The sequence below is a fragment of the Raphanus sativus genome, unplaced genomic scaffold (assembly GCF_000801105.2).
Source record: "Raphanus sativus cultivar WK10039 unplaced genomic scaffold, ASM80110v3 Scaffold0007, whole genome shotgun sequence".
NCBI classification, from domain to species: Eukaryota; Viridiplantae; Streptophyta; class Magnoliopsida; order Brassicales; family Brassicaceae; genus Raphanus; species Raphanus sativus.
Window position 1 is genome coordinate 21,475 of NW_026615333.1, and position 16,198 is coordinate 37,672.

Below are 16,198 nucleotides of genomic sequence, written 5' to 3' on the forward strand. Positions count from 1 at the left end.
GATTGAATTTCCTCATGCACTATGTGACACTGGTTCATCAGTCAGCATCTTACCAAATGTCATGGCAGACCATCTGGATCTGGAAGTGGAGCCTTCACCAGAGATCTTTACATTTGTGGATTACACTTAGAAAAACTCTGGAGGCTTGATCAGAGACCTGGAAGTTCAGATTGGTAATGCTATCGTCCCTGTGGATTTTCATGTCCTAGACATCAAGCTAAATTGGAACTCTTCCTTCTTACTTGGAAGAGCATTTATGGCTACAGTAGGAGCTATATGTGACATGAACACCAACAGGATGTGCTTGACTATGATAAATCCAGAGATCCACTACGACCCTGTCAAGCTTAGCAAACCACCAGCCAAAACCGTGGTAAAAGAAGATGATCTTGGTATCATTGCAGTTTGTCATTGTGAAGTCGAGTACGAGACAGAGTACTTGGGATCGATCGACAGCACCTTTACTTCATCGATCGACACCAGCAAGTCAGAGGAGATCGACAACAAACATGGATTATCGATCGACAGAGACCCACCAGATGATGAACTCGATCTACCAGATCATTGCTACCCGAATTTCGCCATCCCACCCATCAGTAAAGAAGATGATTACTCAGTAAGGAGTTGGGCAGATAGCGGATTTCATGAGAGTTTTGCAGTAGATATAGCTAGATCTTCCCACAATGGAGACCACATTGAAGAATATGATGAAGATTATTGGGAAGAGAGAGCTTGGGAAACTACTTGGAGACTGATAGATTTGCAAATCGATTCCCAAAATCGATCGACATCAAGCGCCCACCATCGATCGATTATCTACTTCATCCAGCAAAACGACAGCGTCCATCGATCGACATCGCCATCATCACATCGATCGATATTGACCCAGACGACTTAAAGGACAAAATAAGAATTTCACCGATCAGGGCAACACATGGGTATATAAGGTTGACAACACCAGCCACGGAAATTCAAACCTCAACACCTTATACCCAACAGCTTCCAGCATTCAGAAACTTAACAATGGAGGACTGCAACACCATGAACAATCGATCCAACCCTGCAGCTAGACGATCACCGTCGACCACCACCACCACATCACCATCGATCGCCACCACCACATCACCATCGATCGACGCCTTCACCAGAGCTCAATCTCGATTTCATGATCCTTATGATATTAGGAATGTTTCACTAACACCTGATGAATTTGGAATTTTCAGGGACACAGATGACTATGCAAGAGCAATGGATGGAAGAGTTCTGCACATAACCAGAGAAGACATAGCAGACATCCTCCAAGTTGCTAATGAACCAGAAAACCTGTTCACACAGCAACGTGGCCATCCAGACATCCTAACTCACATCCAGGACAACCACCACGTCACCATGAGAGAGGATACAATTCCTCAAAGTTTCGGTCAACCCAGGAGTTCACCATCGATAGACATTGTTTCATCACCATCGATCGACGGCGGATATCCCAGATCGATCGACAGAGCAAGAGTCAGATCGCCCGACAGACGTTTGGAGTTTGGACGACGTGCCTTTAATGCTGATGGATCCAGGAGATTCAAATGGGAAGCAAAGGATGAATATTGTGTCCACAGAGATGAGTTTGGACATGCTAGAGGAGTTGATGGTGCAATCATCCCTGTTACCAAGGAGAATTCTGGAGAGAGCATCGCTTTTTCACAAAGGTTGCTTACGCCTTCCAGAACACATACGCCCTTACCATGCATACAGACCACCACCAGTACCCTACAGTAGAAAGGATATAGACGATATGGTGACTGATGTATGGAGAGCTGAGGCACACCTTGAGGCAGACATGCACTCATTGATGGAAGACACTTTCCAGCCTTTGGATATCAGCTACAAGGATTTCCAAAGAGACATGGCTGAGATAAGAATGGAGCTTGGAAACATACTAACCATGCTTGAGAAGGAAGCTACGCCACCATTATCGATCGACACAGTACCTGTACCATCGATCGACATCGGTAAGACTACATCCAAGGACCGACCAGAATGTTCATCACCTAAGAGAGATGAATGGGAGATTGCTTACATCAATACACGGATTGGAGACGTCTACAGCCCTCTACACAACAATGTCAAATGGTTAAGCAAGAGGATCGATCTTCTACAGAAAGAACTAGCATCAATTCGCAATAAAGATCAGGCTCAGAATGCTACTTTTCCATCGATCGACACACAGTCTTCACCGTCGATCGACACAAGGTTCGCAGCACTGGAAGATAGGATGAAAGCATATGAGGAAAAATATGATCATTTCAGTTCACCTATCATGCGATACCTGGATACACTGTCACAGCAGCTGAACGAGCTACAACAAGACATGAGCAGAGTTCAAGATCATCTTGGTCTTCGTGACAGAAACGCGACATCGATCGACAGGCCTAGACCGATATCGATCGACATCGAGCCACCACCAGCGAAGAGAGCATGCACTGCAGCAGAAGTTGATCAGATCAAACATGAGCTGTACAAAGCTATGAATTCTATGGAGAGGAGACTCAACGGGACCTGCGATGACATTGACGACACTGTCAACAAACGAGTGAACAGCCTATGCAGAACTACTCGCCAAATGAAGGGCGATATACGTGCTTTGCAGTACCAAGGACAGCGCTCAGACTCGATCGACACAGTTGACACTGAATCGACCGACATAACTCTCAGCGAAACGACCGACGCACACCTTGTAGCATCAGTCGACACCGAGTCCTTGGCAGACCGAGATCAGCTAATTCATGACAAGATCGATGCAATACAGGATGAGCTGAGGGAGTTGTCAGTATACACCTACCAGACCATCGATAGGAAGGTCGGCAAAATCGAATACATTGCGAATTCTCCGAGGAAGCTTCAAGATACAGTCCTCAAGATACATAAGAAACATCTAAGATCAGATTATGTCACAAGAAGCTTCGCTGCCACATGGTTTAATAATAGGAGACACGAAATTGATGATTGTTGTTCGATGATCAGTAGTTTCTGCACCTCCTGAGTCACACACCTACCAAAGTCAAGCTAAATGACTATAACAAAGCGCTGAGTGGGAGGCAACCCACTATTAGGTTTTCTTTTATTTTCTTTTTAAGTTATTTTTCATTTTTACTTTTATTTTTCGGATTAATTTTTGCAGTTTTTATAAGATCCGAGTAAAATGATGATTCCATCGACCGACACGTATCATTCATAACGCTCGACACCACACGACCATTACTAACGATCGACGTACACCCCTACGAATTGATCAACACCTTGTCGATCAGGTTTAATCGTTTTATCTTGTTTTATTTATTTATTATGATTTATTTTATTTACCTCACTTCGGCTGTGTTACACTGGGACAGTGTAATTTAAGTCTGGGGGGGGGGGAGTTTACTAATATGTGTTTTTATGTTGGTTTTTATTTAAAATGTTTTTCAAAATTATTTTTCACATAAGTATTAAATAGGGACATTGATATAGATTTATATTTGATTGTCTGACCACTCTTTAGCACCATTCTAGATTTACTGATTACAGATAGTACTAAAGATGCTAAAGTGGATCAACCTGTCACCTATATACACTAGTTGAAATTGTTTGAAGGAACCAAAGCTGACCTCCAACACTAATACTGACTTATTTGCTTGTCTTGGGGCTTGGAAATCACTGGATAGGAATCCTCTTACAAGTCTGGAATGTAAAAAGTTTGTGTGTTTCTGGTTCCCTTCCTTCTCTCTCTTTGGCATCTCAAAGATATAAGTTTATGTTATAAAAGATTGAAATGATTTCTTGAGAGGCAGAGGGGTAGGAGTGTCTCCTGCGACCCCAGTATTCTAAATCTCAAAGATGATCAAAAATTGTGGAAACGAGGGATAGGTAAATTACCAGAGACCCCATTATTCGCTACACTTTGTCAAAAAAAGTATGAGTTACAAATGCAAATGTCAATGAGATAGACTAGATGACCTTTGTGGCATCGAAACCTGTTGAAATTGAAACTAATAAGAGATTCAGAGAAGAGAGATGAGGGGAGAAAGGGATCAAAGAAGACTACCTTTTAATGTTTCAGATTTGAGGACAAATCTTTTTGAAGAGAGAGAGTATGATAGAACCAAAATCGAGCACCGTCCTTTTTGGTTCATAGACACGGCCCATGATGGTGATCATGTCGACCAGCTTGATCCAACCGAGATTTTTTCCATCAGATCGTGACACTACTTTGGAGCTAGATGAGCTGCGTGAGATAAGTGACACTACTATGGAGCTGGATGAGCTAAGTGACACTAACTTGGAGCTGAATGAGCTAAGTGACACTGAAGAAGGAGCTAGTTTTGCTGAGCGAAATGAGCCTTTTTCGGCCCACCGAAAAATTCATAACAAATTCAATTTGGGTCCGTTTTACACCAAATTCAACCAGCCCTTTCCTAATGGTCTCCTGCCCATTTGCATCAAGAAATATCAAGAAAAGGAGTCAAAGTCGTGGCCTGCATTGATTTCTTCAAAGACTAGTCAAAATTCAACTTCTCGGTTCTACAAAAGTCTTTACTCTTAGTCTTTGTTTGTGTTTTTTAAGCTTCTAGTTTTCCACAATTATTTAAGTCTTTCTTTGACTTATTCTACTATAAATATGTAATCCATTTCATGAATAAAATCAGATCGATTTGGAGTTTATTTTTTGTTTCTTCTCTAAGTGAGAGAGATAGTTCTTTAGCTAGTTCATCGGTTTGAACCGGCTTGTTGATTTGGTAGTCAGCCAATCATCTTTGTGTGTTGTTTGGTGGTTAGCCAACGAACTACATCCGTTCTTTGGTGGTTAGCCTTAGATCGAGTTAAGAGTCATTCCGCACCTCTTGACGATCCATTCATTCCATTTCAGTTCCGGAAGTGCCTTCGCCTTCTCGGTTCATATCCAACACCCGGCCAAAGCCATCCTCCCGATTTTGGGCGTATCAGCTTCTATGGCGTCTAGCTTCTCGGCACTCTGTTGTAGTTGCTTGGAGTGTTCTCCAAGTTGATCTTTTAGGGTTTGAACTTCGAGAAGAAGTTCATGACCTCCGGGTGTGGTCTCCCGAGCTTTGTGAAGATCGGTAACCTGACTTTGAAGAAACTCGAGCTTGTTGAAGAGTTTGATCTCCCTCGGGGTCATCTCTGCTTGGTTAGTATCGTCCTCTAATGCCATCTTTGTGAGGGATTAAACTCACCTCCTGACTTTTAGATCAGGTTATAGTTTAGAAAAGGATTAGGGAAATATTGTCGTGGGCTGAATCCCGTAAGAACTTGTAGAATGAATGATGATTTTATTGATGATTTTGGTAAAGGATGATTACAAGGAATGTTCTTTGATGATTACAAAGATAATGAGAATGTTACAAAGATAATCAAAGTATTGTCTCGAATAAGGGTTGAATGGTCCCCTTCCTTAGTTCTCGACCTTCTCTTTAAATAGCCTCACGTCCCGCTTGATCGTCCCCAACTGGTTCCCGAGATCTTCTCCGTTTATTAGGGAATCCGCAACAGCTTCCTTTGACCGGGTCCTGCGCTCTTTCTGTTATGACGTGAGCTTCCTCTTCACCGTGACCTCTTTGGTAAAAGTCCTTAGCTCTCAGCCTCCGGCTCCAGCTTAGCTCCTTTCAAAGATTGAATTCGTGATGGGCCTATCTTGGCCCATTATCGTCTTTTGTTATTCATTATTCAGCTATCGGGCCATATTCGGGCCCAACAGTTGCCCCCAGCTCTCGAGATTAGATTTCGTTATTCTCGGGAGCTAGACCTAGCCGCCCAACCTAGATCTTATGGTTGAGATAATGATTACTGGCTATCTCAACCATATATATTCTCACTCGATCGGACGGCTGTAGTGCTTCTTCAATTAAATCGACGACTCAGATTAAAGAGAGTTTGAAATGTGGTTTCCGATTTTCGAGACGTGATGGGATATAAAGCTGAGAGAATTAACTGCTTGTCTCTCCACTTCCTCCACGCCTCTCGATGGTTTCCAAGGTAATTCTCCTCTTTCCTTTATTTTACTGCGCTTTGTTATATATTTTCTTTTATCCGTTTCTTGATCGAACTAGTTCTTCGTTCTTAACTCTCTTTGAGATTTCGTCTTGGTCCGATTCCTCTCTTTTGCTTCCTATTTCCCTTTCCTTTTACTATCATGAGTCAAAAAGAAGGTTCCGGCGAGGTTCAAATCTCAGCCTCCGGTGCCCGCATTATGAAGGTCAAGCGGGAAGCCGGTTAAAAGATGACAGAAGTCAAGAAGAAGAAAGTTAAAGACTCGATCGGAGCAAGAGTCAAGAGGATGAAGAAGAAAGGTGGCAAGAGCGCCTCCTCTGGACCTTACTTTCCCTCGCTCTTGAAGAGTCAAGACGTCGTCAATCTTGCTGTTCAAGCCCACGGCAAGAGTGACCTAGCTAGAGCTTGTACCGAAGACGAAACCCCCGAAACCGTTCCGGAGGGTTGGTTTTGTGTTCATGAGAAATATATTTCTAAGTGTCATCTTAGATTCCCTCTCCCCACCCTCTTGCTAGATCTCCTAGATCATTACCAGCTGGCCCTTTCTCATCTCTGTCCATCGGTTATCCGAGTGATAAACGGGTTCATCACTAGGGCCAAGGAGGAAGGAGTTATCGCGGGGTTGACTGAGCTAATGAGTCTCTTCTCTGTAAAGGAGAGTACTTCCAAGGATGGCGGAAGCGGTACCTACTACCTCCCCTGTCGTCCAGGGCTGGGCATCTTCAAGTTTACGGCCAGTGATGATGACTGGCGGAAGAAGTACTTTTATGTCAAGATTGACCCCTCGACGGTTCCTGTAGGCCGAGACCTCAGGACCTCTTGGTCTGACATTTCTGGTTAGGATTTTAGGGATATGTTTGCATGTTTATTTTTGCTTATCGTGATGTGCTAATTGTCTTTTGACTCTTTTTGCAGAAGTTGAGGACCCTATCAAGTTGTCTGGTAAACTCACCAGAGCTCTTCACAAGAAGCTGCAGCATAGCCCTAACACTTGGGGAGCTTATACCACTTCGAGAGTTGGGTCAGCTAGATTTCCTGAACGATACAAGGCGTCCTTCCCTGATTCAGTGATGGTTGCTGGTTTAGAAGGTAACCTTCCCTTAATAATTTCTATTATTCGAATCTGTTTTTGTGAGATTAATGAATTCTTTTCACGATTCAGTCTCTGAAGGTGATTCGGTATTCGAAGTCTCGTCTGGAGCCAGTACTTCTGAGAAGACTCAGTCACAGAAGATGCCTATTCAGCCCTCCTTCCGTTCCAGGGGTAGATCGACCAAGGCTGCCAGCTCCTCTAGAGGAAGCGACAAGAACCAAGGAGGATCCTTCCTTGACTCCGTGAAGGAAGTCCTTGACGAGGGAGGCTCTGCTCCTGCTAAAGGTGTTGGTTCTTCGGAGCCTAGAGTTCAGAAAGTTGGTCTTCCCTCCGAGGTTCCAATGACGGAAGCTGATCCTCAAATGGCGAGGGATCCCTCAGAATTTGAGCCTCCGAGGAGCAAGAGGTCCCGGACAGAACAAGTTGACAGACCCTCGAGGTCTTCCTCCTCCTCTTCTAGGGGGGGAACCGTTGGCTGGAACTTTGCTCATACGAAGCCTGGGTCAGTCTTAGACGACTCAGGGGGTTTGGCTACGTTAATGAGGCATATGAAGAGAACTGGATGTGCTCTTCCCTCGATCGCCAACCTCTCCAACAAAGAGGAGTACGTTAACATTGCCCATCACATCGGTCAGGTATGAATTTTATTTCATCTTTTCAGCTTAATTCTTTTTGGATGATGTTCACTAAATCATTGTTTTTGTTTTTGTAGCTGGCTGGGGCTATCAACAGGGCTCAATTCAAGTTCGAGTACGCTGTGCACAATGCCCCCAGTGCTGAGGAATTAGCTCAGGTCACTGATCTAGTCAAGGCTACCAAGACTGAGCTCAATCAGACTCGGGCTCTGATCTCGAAACTCCAAGCTGAGGTTAAGAGACTTGGCTCCAAATCTGATGCTCAGCAAGGGACGATCGAGAGCCAGTTGATTGACCTCCAGGTGAAGAATAGGAAGATTGGGGAGTTGGATGCTGCTCGGAAGATAGCCGAGTACCAAGTCAAAGAGCTAATTGTTTCATCCCAGAGCAGCCAGAAGAACAAAGAAGCTGAGGTCAGGCTAGCCGTCCGGAGAGGAAAGAGGGAGGTAGCTGATGCTTACAACAAAGTTCTGGTTGCTGTCAAGGAGAAGTTCTCCAAGAAGAAGGATGAAGTCGATCTCCTGGTTTATGCTCAAGAGATTCAAGCCAACACTGAGCTCCTGAAAGACATGCTGGATGGCGAGATTAAGAGTGCTGAAGACGAGTATGCTCGCTTGGTGGCTATGATGCCAGAGGCTGTTTCGGCGTACGAGAAGGCTCAGGTCTCGGACTTCTCGATCAGCAAGCTCCCTCTTTCTCAACTCTCTGAGAGCTCAGGTACTTTTGAGGTTAATATGTTTAATCCGGCATTTTCCGGAGAATATGGTTCTAACTTGGGTTCTGATCCAGCCCCAGTCGAAGCGGCACCGGAAGGTGTCGACCAGGAAGCTGGAGTGGAGGTCCTTGCCAAGGAAGGTGATCCTATCGAGGAGGATAAAGATGCTGAAGCTGATCCCGGAGCCAAGGAAGGTTAAGAGCTGATGCTCTTTATATTTCAAAACTTCTGCCCAATGGGTTTCTATCTCTTTGTTTTTAAGACTTATGGCTGAGGAGGCTTTTAAACCTTTGTTTACGTTAAGGTCTTTTGGAACCTTTGTTGGCCTGAGGAGGCCTTTAAACCTTTTATCTATCAAAACTTGGTTTTCAGTTTCGTTTCAAGTCTTTCGATTTGACTTAGTCATTTTTTGATGAACTCAAATTTGATTAAGAGTTTTGATAGGGTATGTGCTTCGGTTACTAATTAAGAGGTTTAGTGAATCCTCCGAATTAGATCTCTGATTTCATGATAAGTCTTGGAGACTTGGATCGTTTTCGGCCCCTTAAGAGGGGTTCCTGAAGTATCGAGATTAGCTAAATGTTTTTAGGAGCCTGAGTTTAACTCGGGTACCTTAGGTGGGGATTCTTGGGAACCTGAATTTGTTTACGGGATTTTAAGACCTTTCGAAATTTGATAAGGGTTTTAAGACCTTTGTATTTTGTTGAGGATTTCGAGATTCTAGGTTTAGGTCCGAGGTGACCTGACCTTGTTCGAAGGATTTTAAGACCTTGATGGTTTCTAAGTTTTTTGAGACCTTAGGTTGAGGTCAATGGAGACCTGACTTTGTTCGAAGGATTTTAAGACCTTGGTAGTTTCTAAGGATTTTAAGACCTTAGGTTGAGGTCAATGGAGACCTGACTTTGTTCGAAGGATTTTAAGACCTTGGTAGTTTCTAAGGATTTTAAGACCTTAGGTTTAGGCTTATAAAGCTTGACTTCGTTTGAAGGATTTTAAGACCTTAGGTTCAGGTTTATGGAGACCTGAGCTGATCCGAAGGGTTTTAGGACCCTAGGTCTGTGTTTGTAGGGACCTGTGTTGTTAAAGAATTGAGACATCGACGATAATTTCTTTATTGATAATTGGATACATGGTATCATAATAATCATACAATTGCTGTATTATAATGATCATACACTTGCTGCTTGAGTTATGTGATTTTAATCAGACACATGCCCCCTTTGGCTGTGGTGAACAAAGTGTTGAAATGAGGTTGGGGCTGCACTCATGACGGAGTTGCCTACGTACCCAGTCAAGGGATCAAGCCTAACGTAGTTCAGGAATTTTAGGTACCTAATGATAATATCTCTTAAGATTCGTGGCGTTCCACGATCTGATTTCAGGTACCCCGGTTCGCACCTTTCAGAGCTTGTAAACGCCAGGTCGTACCACATGGATGATCTGATAGGGACCTTCCCAGTTGGTTCCTAACTTTCCAGCATCTGGTTCCTTGGTTCCTTCGAAACTTTCCTAAGTACTAGGTCACCTACAGCGAACTGTCGGGGCCTGACTTTGGAGTTGTACTGTCGTGCCATTGCTTGCTGATAGTTTTGAATGCGAATCAGAGCTCGATCCCGTCTTTCCTCGATTAGATCGAGGCTGTCCGTTAGGAGCTGATCATTAGCTGCGGGATCGGATGTACAGAGTTCCCGGCGGAGGCTACCAGCAATGGTTTCAGCTGGGACGACAGCTTCCATCCCGTAGGCTAAGGAAAAGGGGTTTCTTCTGTAGCCTTTCGTGGGGTGGTTCGACATGCCCAAAGTACTTCAGGTAGCTTTTCTGACCAGAGTTCCTTCTGGGTTCCGAGGCGTTTCTTGAGGTTTGCTAATACTGATTTATTAGCAGCCTCCGCCTGGCCGTTTCCTTGAGGTCGTCGAGGTGTTGAGAAGGTCAGGCGAATATTCCATTTGTCACAAAATATTTTGAAGTCGTGGGATATGAACTGTCCTCCATTGTCGGTTACGATTTCATATGGGACGCCGTGTCTACACATGATTTCTTTCCACACGAATCGTTCGACCTCGACTCTGGTTACCTTTTGGAAAGCTTCAGCCTCTATCCATTTCGTGAAGTAGTCTGTTAGGACTAAGAGGAAGCGTAGCTTCTTCTTTCCACTTCCTGACGCTACTAGTGGTCCTACGATGTCCATGGACCACCTCATAAATGGGTAAGGGGCGGATATGTTAGATAGCTTCTCCGCAGGTTGGTGTATAATCGGTGCATGCCTCTGGCACTTGTCGCATGAATAGGAGTAGACCTCACAGTCTGCAATAATGGTAGGCCAGAAATAGCCCTGCCTTTTGATTCTGATGGCCAGAGCTCTTCCTCCAGAGTGGTTCCCGCAGGAGCCGTCGTGCATTTCCTTCATGAGTCTCATAGCAACGAGGCCATGGACAAATTTTAGGTAAGGTCCAGAAACGCTTCGTTTGTGGAGGACAGACTCGATTATGCAGTATCTCGCGCTTAATGCTTTGAGCTTCCGAGCCTCCCATTTATTGGGTGGAATCTTTCCTTCCAGGATGTATTGTGCAATTGGTATTCTCCAATCCTCTCTCCCTACAACTTTGTTGTGAAGAGACGAGGGAGGTTCCTGTTCGGGACCTGGTGTCGTGGTGCCCCCGGAGGTGTTCGTAGGATTAGGCTCCAGGGAGTCTAGATTTCGAGGAATACCTCCAATTTCTTCATTATTCTCCGGGGTCTGGATGGTGCCCCCAGATGAATTTTTGAGAGCTGAACGGCTTCTGGTTTTAATACTGCAGACGAGTGGGTCTGAGTTGGTGCCCCCGGAGGTATTCGTGAGATTAGGCTCCAAGGAGTCTGAATTTCGGGGAATACCTTCCGTGTTTTGGATTGTGTTCCCGGAGGTATGCTTTTTAGAGCTACGTATTTTGGCTTTTGGGAACCAGAATGTTGTGAGAACTTGGGTAGCTACCGTTTCAGGGCAGGTACCTTCGGTTGCTCTTTTAGCTTGCTGTCTATCTCAGCTTTAGTAGCTATGTCGATGCTTGGTTTTTCGATTCCTTCTACGGGTATGATCCGTTTTACGAGGGGGTCCGATGTGGAGGCTAAAGCAGCCAACGCATCTGCTGAGGAGTTCTCTCCTCGTGGGATCCTTGTTAGCTCGAATTGTCGAACTGCCTAGTGAGGTTCTGGACGACTTCGAGATATGCCCCCATTCTTTCGTCCCTCGTTTCATATTCTCCGTGAAACTGGCTAGCTACTAGCTGTGAATCACTATAAGCGTTTAGCTCTCGAATTCCGAGGCTTAGGGCGAGTTTCAACCCTGCGATTAGTGCTTCATATTCAGCTTCGTTGTTTGAGGCGCTGAATCCGAGCCTATATGATTGCTCAATGGTTTCTCCTGCTGAAGAAGTCAGCCTTAGACCGACACCGGAGCCCTGTTTTGATGAGGCTCCGTCGACATACAGGCTCCACTTTGGAGATTCCATTTCGGAGTCTAATTGCTCGGATGCTAGCTCAATGACAAAGTCGGCAAGGACCTGAGCCTTCGCTGCTGCTCGAGGTCTATACTCAATGTCGTATTCACTGAGCTCTATGGCCCATTTAGCCAATCGCCCTGACTGGCTAGGGCTGTGCAATATCATTCGTAATGGTTGTGAGGTCATTACGACGATTGAGTGCGATTGGAAGTAAGGTCGTAATTTTCTGGCAGCTGTTACGACTGCTAGCGCTAATTTTTCCATTGCAGGGTACCTTGTTTCGGCGTCTATCAAACTCTTGCTGGTGTAATAGACAGGTCTTTGTTCGCTTTGTTCTTCTCGTACTAGGACACCGCTAACTGCAGCAGTTGATACGGCAATGTACAGGTACAGTGGCTCTCCTACTACAGGTTTGGATAGGATCGGAGGTTCAGATAGGTAAGCTTTTAATTGTTTGAAGGCTTCCTCACATTTCTCGTCCCATAAGAACTTCTTATTATTTCTTAGAAGTTTGTAGAATGGGAGGCACTTATCGGTGGACTTGGATATGAATCGATTTAATGCTGCGATTCGTCCAGTCAATCTCTGTACCTCTCTGGTCGTCTTAGGTGACGGAATTTCTAGGAAGGTTGCTATCTGCTGCGGGTTGGCTTCAATGCCTCTTTCGGTTACGAGATAGCCTAGGAACTCGCCTGAGGGTACCCCGAATGTACATTTAGTGGGATTGAGCTTCATATCGTATTTGTTGAGGATATCGAAGCATTCTCTTAAGTGGGAGATATGGTCTTCTCCAGCTGAGGATTTGACTAGCATATCGTCGATATAGACCTCCATGGTTTTTTCGAGTTGCCCAGCAAACATCTTGTTTACTAGCCTCAGATAGGTAGCTCCTGCGTTCTTTAATCCGAATGGCATAACCTTGTAACAATAGGTTCCTCGTTCGGTTATGAATGCAGTTTTCTCCTGGTCCTCAGGATTCATCATGATTTGGTTGTATCCTGAGAAGGCGTCCATGAAGGATAGGAGTCGATGGCCAGCTGTTGCTTCAACCAGGCGGTCGATGTGAGGTAACGGGAAGCTGTCTTTAGGACAAGCCTTGTTTAGGTCGGTGAAGTCTACACAGATTCTCCATTTCACGTTTTTCTTCTTTACAACTACCGGGTTAGCTAACCAGTCAGGGTAGTGTACCTCTCGAATGGACCCAGCTTTCGGTCAACTTCGTCGTTAACAGCTTGGGCTTTTTCGAGGCCTAGCTTGCAACGCTTTTGTTTGATCGGTTTGAAAGTGGGGTCTACTTTTAGTTTATGGGTGGTGATGTTCGGATCTATGCCTTTCATGTCATTGGTGGACCATGCAAAGGTTTTGACATTGCTTTTCAGGAAGTCGATGAGCTCCTTTTTTGTCTCAAGAGGTAGCTCAGATCCGATGCTCACCTGTCTTTCAGGATTTGAGTCGTCAATGCAAACTTTTTGGGTGAGGTTCTTAGGGGGTCCTCGAGTATTTTGTTGCATTTCGCGACCCTCCTGGATCTGTAATTGCTATTGGGGGGACTTTTTGAGGATTTCGAATCCTCCCAAGTAGCAGATCCTGGATATTTTCTGGCTACCGTGTACGGTAGTTATTCCTTCAGGTGTTGGGAATTTCACACATTGATGATAAGTCGAGGCTACTGCCTTCATTTTGTGAATCCAAGGTCTTCCCAATATCGCATGGAACGGGGAAGGTCTGTCGATGACTACTAAGTTGGTCATTTTCATTACTCCGCCAGCTATGATTGGGAGCTTGATAGTCCGCAATGAAGTAGCTGTCTCTCCGGAGAAGCCTACGAGATTAGCTTTTTGGCCGATAATTTCGTACTCGTCTATTTCCATCCCTTTTAGGGTGTTGTAGAAAATAAGGTCAACAGAGCTTCCTGTGTCTATCATGAGTTTAGGGACCTCGTATCCTGCGATGTTCAGGGTGACGATCAGCGCGTCATCATGAGGTCTGTCAAGGTTTGAGGTCTCGCTTTCCCAGAAAGAAATCTTGATATTGGACTCGGGGTTAGGAGGCTTAGGTCCAGTGTTAGACACAGCCTTCCGTACGTGATTCTTAATGGAGTTGACGGAGTCTTGACATATATCTGATCCTCCAAGGATACAGTCCACCCTCGAGTTGGGGCTCGATTGAGGGGACGGTTTGCTCAAGAGAGCTTCGACTTGTAAACTTTTTCCTTGGGGGAATTTTCCAAGAATCATATCGACTCTTTTCTTGGGAGCTGGAGGTGGCGAATTGGTCTCTTTCTCAGGTGACCTTTCGCGCTTTGGAGAGGTGTCTGTGGGACCTCTTTTCTGAAAAGGTGGTGGCTTTTTAAGGGCCACTCCCTTTATTTCTCCGGCTGCGAATTTAGCTGCCAGATGTCGTTGGAGGTCCCAACATTCTTCAGTTGAGTGCCCTTCTCGATCATGATAAGAGCAATGTTTGTTTTTATCAAAGCCTTTTGACTAGGGAGTTTTGTTTGCTGCGGCGACAGGTTTCTCTTCCTTGTCTTCGTCAATTGCACAGGAATGTTCTCCCTGAGTTTGACTGTTTCGGAGGTTCCCCCTTTTATGAGGTCCCTTTGCCTCAGAGGATTCACCTTTCGAGTGATTCTGAGGTTTCTTGTGGAGTTTATCCAGTGCAGCTGTCTCCTCCTCCAAAGTAATGTATCTGGTGGCTTTATGAAGAGCATCATCGATAGTTGGAGGACTATTGAGTGTTAGCTCCGACCAGAACTTTGATTTATAGAACAGACCTCTCCTAAGAGCCTCGATGGCGACTAGGTCGTTGGGATTCGAGAGCTTAGTTCTTACTGCCCTCAATTTCTCGATGTAGACTCGTAGTGAGTCCCCCATTCCTTGTTTGACCTTCCAAAGGTCGGCCTCAGAAGCTTGCTTCAGGATATGGGTCGAGTACTGCTTCATGAAGGCACTAGTTAACTGATCGAAACTATCTATTGAGGCTGGTTCGAGACCAGAGAACCACTCAAGGGCTGTTCCGACCAAGTTTTCGGCGAATGTCCTGCAGTAACCTGCTTCACATTCTTCCTGTGTAAAATGGGCTTTCACGATAGCCAACCGGAAAGCTCTCAAATAGGCTTTTGGGTCAGAGGTCCCATCATACTTGGGAATTCTGATTTTTCGGGTATGTCTTATGTAAGAGCTGGCAATTCTGTCAGTGAATGGAGTTCCACGGGTTTCTTCGATCAAGCTATCGATTTCGAGAGCTGAGCTCGTAGCTTTATGGACTTGAGCTCCCAATATTTGGAGAGCTGCGTGAGTTCGTTCCATATATCTACGGATAGCTTCAGGTCCCTCTAAGGGAAGGACATTTGGGTCGTTATTAGGTACCCGACAGGCAGGTTCCTGACAGAATCGTGTTTGCTCATCCTCCCATGTAGTTGGTGGGCTAAGTTGCTCACCAGCTCTTGGGTTATCGGAGTCTACCCTTTGATACACGTCCCCATTCGGGGTTGAGCTTCTGGTTTGATAAACCAAAGCTGATGTTCTGCCCCCGGATGGGAAGGATACTCCTGCTCCGGACCTAAAATCAGGCGGCGGAAGAGGTAAGCAAGTGCTCCAGTCAGCGACCTGACTGGGTGTGGAACTGGTTGTCGCTACGTTACTTCCCATAACACTGGTGATAGGTGGGTTAAACACGGGAGCTGTCCCAGTATGAGGTGTCTGGAAAGCTGATCCCCGTCCTTCTGGAGCAGTGCTATCGGGAGAAAAGTCTAAACGTCCTCGGGGGAATGACGGATCGGTCAATCGATCTCGGAAGGTGACCCCCGGAGCTTGACGTTGCGGTGGTTGGGTTGTTGTGTTTAGAGATCTAGTTATCTCTTCGAATCGTTGCTGACGAACAGCTAGCTGATGCATCGTATGCTCACTTTCCTGAGCTTTGTCTACTAATTGCATCAACATCTGACGAATCTCAGAGAGCTGAGCCTCCGTTTGATTCGGAGTGGCTTGCTGCTGATGATTTTCGGTGACTGGAAGCCTGGGGGGCGGTTCCACTTGATGATCTCGGGTTAGTAGCTCCGGTTGCAGTCTGGCTCGTTCGAGCGCTAGCCGGAGGCTGTTGCCCGGATCGGTGGTCGCCACGTCGAGGCTCCGTGGTCACGAGACTAGAGCCTCCATCGTTCGGTGAGCCATCGCTCTGAATCGGGAGGTTAAGGTCAGACGGATTTGTTGTCTGATCGGTAGGATTCATCCTCAAGTTA